This window comes from Nanorana parkeri, unplaced genomic scaffold, assembly GCF_000935625.1.
Source record: "Nanorana parkeri isolate BGI_ZX_2015 unplaced genomic scaffold, ASM93562v1 scaffold1345, whole genome shotgun sequence".
Classification (NCBI taxonomy): domain Eukaryota; kingdom Metazoa; phylum Chordata; class Amphibia; order Anura; family Dicroglossidae; genus Nanorana; species Nanorana parkeri.
This window is the reverse complement of record NW_017307613.1, coordinates 170,607-175,512: the sequence shown is the minus strand read 5'-3', so window position 1 is coordinate 175,512 and position 4,906 is coordinate 170,607. Positions and strand designations below refer to the sequence as shown.

The window sequence follows — 4,906 nt, the reverse complement described above, 5'->3', positions numbered from 1 at the left end:
TAAAACCTGACCCATATCTGGAGAAGTAATCCAGGTACCCCCGTACTGAAGGAATAAGCCAGTTCCAGCCCAAGGGGGAACGCAAGATCCCCTGAAAGACCTCACCCATATCTGGAGGAGTATTCCAGGTACCCCACGGTACTGAAGGAATAATCCAGGCCCAAACAAATATAGATTGTCCAGCAAAGTGTGCTGGTTAAAGCCCAATTCTAGCCATACCTTTCCTTCTAATTTTGGAGAGAGTGCTAAATGATTAGAACATCAGTATCAAAACCTCAATATGCTTGTTCAAACCAGATGCACCGCGCTGTGTTGCCAAGCACAGTCCTAACAAATGCAGTGCTTTATGCATCATAATTCACTGGGGTGAATCGTATTGAATGAAATGTCACTTTGTGACAGGTCAATAAAGTTAAAAAAGAAAAAAAGGTAAACAGTGCGTCGCAGTGAAATGAGTGCATGGCACCGCTTCCATTCAGAGCACGCCAGCGGCCGTGCGGTAGCGCGCACTGATGGTTTAAATGGAGCCTTTGATTTTTGTTAATGACTTTGTTACCATTCAGGGAATTTCTGCTTGATTCCTATTCAGGTTCACTGGTCTGTGGCTCCCTCTACATCAGCGTTTCTCAACCTGTGGGTAGTGACCCCATTGGGGGTCGAATGACGATTTGCCAGTGGTCGCCTGAAGACATCCCAACTCTCCCGGACGCTACGGGAGTTTCCCGCTACTAGATAGCGGCTCCCGGCCGCCCCGGGAGAGAAACACTTTCCCCCAGAAAGGTTTACTCTGCTCGATCGAGCAGAGTAAACCTTTCCCTGCTCTGGTTCTTTTTCTTTTCTTCTGACATCAGCTGCCGTCAGTCAGAAAAAAATAAGAAATAAAAACAGCATAGGAATGCATAGCTAGATTCCTATTGGCTATTTCACTTTGCAATAGCAAACTAGCGATTGCACCCGCCCTCTGCTGCTGTCAATCAGCAGAAGAGGACTTGCAGGTCTCCATCAGGTCCCCTTCTAGTGATTGACAGCAGCAGAGGGCGGGTGCAATAGCCAGCTTGCTATTGGATATTGCAAATTGAAATAGCTAATAGGAATCTAGCTAAGCATTCTCCACAGACCTGAGGAAAAGGTGTCCAACCTGCTAGAACACTAGCAAAACGGGCATGACGGTTGGAGTCGGAGTTATACGGGGGCTTTCTTAACATAATTTGCATGCCAGTGCCCAAACATCCTGAAGGTGAAAGTAACAAAAAATGACTGTGAGGCGGAGCACCATGGCTATAGGCAAAAGTGCTGATACTCTCAGGGCCAGCACCCTAGACTTCCAACAATTGATTGCAGTATACTTCCAAATGGATGTCACATGATTCCGTGTCTTCATAGTATAATGTAATAAGTCTTCAGTGTAATACATGAACACCATTCATTTGGTTTCTCCAGAGACGTACTGGTAAAAGGGGTATGTGCTGGAGAAGCACCTCACAAATGCAGTACATACAACAAACAATGGGGACACTTCATACACTTTTATTTATAACCTGCCAGACTTGTGTGTAAAAGTTGTGTGTATCTCCACAAAAACACAGACACAGCAAGACAAGCCTCTCCCCTCCCCCCTCCTCAGGCTAGTAGATGGGCAGCTGCTGGACACTGTGCTGTCCCTTGTGATCTTATACTGGACAGAAAGTTCAGGGGAGCCGAGCTGAGAGAGTTGGAGTCATCTAATTGGAAACATGACTAAGTGCTAGGGGAAAAATGTAAAGAAATACTTTCAGACACGAGTGGTTACCATCAGAATTCTGGTTCTGTGGTTTAGTACAAAGATGAAAGTGACACCTACAAATTCTCTTTTTGTTTGAAAGAACTCCGTGAAAAAAATCTTAACCCTTACAGTGGGGCTACCCCGTAAATACAAGGGTTAAGTTCTCGTTTTCCTCTGGTGTGAAAACTACAAAGTTATACTCACCCGAACTCCCTCCAGCGCTCCCTCCAGCCTGTCTCCTCCTCTGCCATGGTATGCACCTCACATCCAATACAATGTGCAGGGACCTTGGACCACTGAAGCGGAGGGGGAAAATAGGCTGGAAGGAACTTTTTAATTTCTGCACCTAGACAAAAACGGACACTTAAAGTGACATTAAAGGATATTCCCCCCAGCCCCCCCCCGTGCTAGTGCAAGGAATTACCATAAATGATGCCTCTTGATCCCATCATCTTCTTTCTTACAGTTTTCTGGAGTCCCTCCAGCGCTGTTGCCGGTCTTTGATCCAGCGCTGACTGCTGTGTCTTCCTGTTCCACGGAGTCTGTGCGTGTGCTTACCTTGTGTCTCTCCTCGTCTCCTGGCTGAAGATCTGTACTGCGCATGCACCCGCCCCATGATCCTTCTCGCCGTTTTGTACCTTTTTTTTTTTGTAATGTTCTTGCATACAGTATATCTACTGCTTGTTAGCAGTGGATATATGCAAAAACCCCTCGAGGGTTTAATTATCCTTTAACCCTTGCAGTGTGGGGGTACCCTAGTGATGCCAGGGTTAAGAACAATTTTGCCGGAGGACTTTAAATCAGATCTTACACCTTTTCTAAACCAGCGGATTATATGGCTAGATGTAGTGGAATTGATTCTGTGGGTTCCTGTATGTACAGTGTTGTTCTTCTATGAGAGTACTTAGTCATTGAGTAGAATGTGTTGCCTCTGTGTCTCTCTCTATGGCCTGGGAGAGGTTAACTCCGTCAGTAAGGCGGAACACTTCTGAAGTGCGCTCTGCCCTGCTGTGCTAGTGGGGACTTTAACCTCAGACGATTCCCTTGGCAAATGTTTTATTTTGTCTTTTGTCTTACACACATTCCTGCGATGAGCAGCTAAGTTTCACAGTAAGAGCTGGTTGAACCAGAAACGGTACTGCCTATATCCGAAAAAAGAATCTGAGCGCAGAAGCAACCAGAGTGGAAATTTACTGCTGCTTTCCACTGCAAGCTATCGATTATGTGCAAATAGTGCAGGGGATGCCGGCCAGTCAGCAGACAGAGAAGGAAGCTGCTTTTCTGCTCTATTACTAGGCAAACAAGAAATAGAGTTAACAACACAACACAATCGCACAACCGGGGATATGTAATCTGTCTGCCTTGCCTTTATTTATCGGAGCGCTTTCTGGAACAACATTGGCCGGACGATTTCTCAGTAAGTACTGCTAAATATAGCCTAGTATCCTTTATTGAAGGTTGTTTTGTATGCGGATTCAGAAGAGGGAAATAAATACACTTTAAGAATGCATAGGGTTTCCTGTGTACATCACAGGTACAGTGTACATGACTGAAATGCTGCTTCTGAAACATGAGTTCTGCTGCATAGGCTGTGAGGTCGGCTGATTACTTATTATACCCTAATTACCAATGGGCACCTACATGCCAGTGATGTACAGAGATAAGTATGTACTATATGGTTAAACTTTAAAAAAGTTATAGCCGGATCCTGAGATCATTTTTAAAGACGTTGTCATATTTTTATCACAGTTTCTATCTATCTACCGGTATCTATCTATCTATCGATCAAGTATGTACTACTATGTGTTTTGATAAATGCGGATGTCCTCGTTAAACAGCAAAACGAGGCAACAAGTAAAATTGATTTAGTGATCAGTTACAGTCCAACAGGGCTATTCACAAAAGGGTGAAGAGTTTGGAGAAGGCAGGAGAAGTGAGCAATCTAGGATAACATAGCTGATTTTGGAAAAATTATCCCATTCAGCTCACTTTCCAGTTCAGCTATGTTGTCCTAGATTGTTCACTTCTCCTGACTTCTCCAAACTCTTCACCCTGTAGTGAATAGACCTGCAAGAGTCACTATGCAGAGGTCAATCCATTCAGTTTACCTTAATTTGAGTTTTATTTGAATTTTCCCATTGCCAGACCAAGCAGGGATTTCAGAACCCTCTGGACAGGACAGGAGTGCATTTTGGTCGTTCTGTTATGTGCAACCCCAGTTCCTCAGATCTACATGTCTCTACATGTAATATTTCCTGTAGGCTAAAGCAGGGACAGCATGGTTGTGCATAATTTTTTTTTTTTTAATGATCGAGGGTATAATTAATTAGAGAGACTTCCATGGATGGAGAATCTTTGACCTGCTTAATTGTAGGCTTCCTATAAGTATATCTAGTACGACACACTGGTTACAAAACTATTTTTCATAAGGAAATACACCCCCTGGGGCAGATAGGCTGTGCCCCCTGTGTAGTCTGTTCAATCCATCTGGTCTTAAAGAGGAACATCAGCTTTACACTCCCCCCACACACTTTCTTTTTTTTTTTCCCCTCTTACCTATTTGCCGGGTTTTCTTCAGAAAACATACATAACTGCCCAGCAAATCCAGCATTCTCCTGCTTTGATCTGCTGCTAAACTGCCAAAAGTTCTTCTTCTAGTTTTTGGTAAAGTGGTGAAGGATTAGAACCCCTGTTGGGTTTTTCCTGCTGTCCGGGTCTCTCTGTTAGAAAGATTTCCTCTCACATCATGTCCTGCTCACAACGATTTCACTGGACAGGAAGTGAGCATTTTTATTTGTTTGTGTTCCTGCTGAAGAGCTCTCCCCACTTCCTGTCTGGTAAAGGTTGTCAGCAGGACAGAAAGTGAGGGTGAGTCCCAGATAGCAGTAAGAACCTGGCAGGGGTTCTAAACATTCCCCAATGTATCCAAACTAAGAAAAAAGTTTTGGCTAAACACACACTTTCAATGTATGCCTGCCATCCTCCGCCCCTTAAAGCCAAACTCCGGGAAAAATAACACTTCCCCACCCTCTCCTCTCTTGTTCCAATCACAGAACGCCTTGTATACTTTGAGAAAAATACAAAGGCATTTTGTGAATGGGTAAGTAGTGAGGAGGGGCAGGGATGTGAGCTTACTATATATAT

General features: G+C 44.1%; 1 protein-coding gene across 1 annotated transcript in view; it reads left to right on the top strand.

The window, feature by feature from the left end:
• The first annotated feature begins 2,740 nt into the window (after window positions 1-2,740).
• Window positions 2,741-4,906, top strand: part of CAB39L (calcium binding protein 39 like) — a 53,832-nt gene continuing 51,666 nt past the window's right edge. The window contains exon 1 of the mRNA XM_018569506.1: window positions 2,741-3,179. The gene's annotated coding sequence lies outside the window, so the exon portion shown is untranslated. The remainder of the gene's footprint in view (window positions 3,180-4,906) is intronic.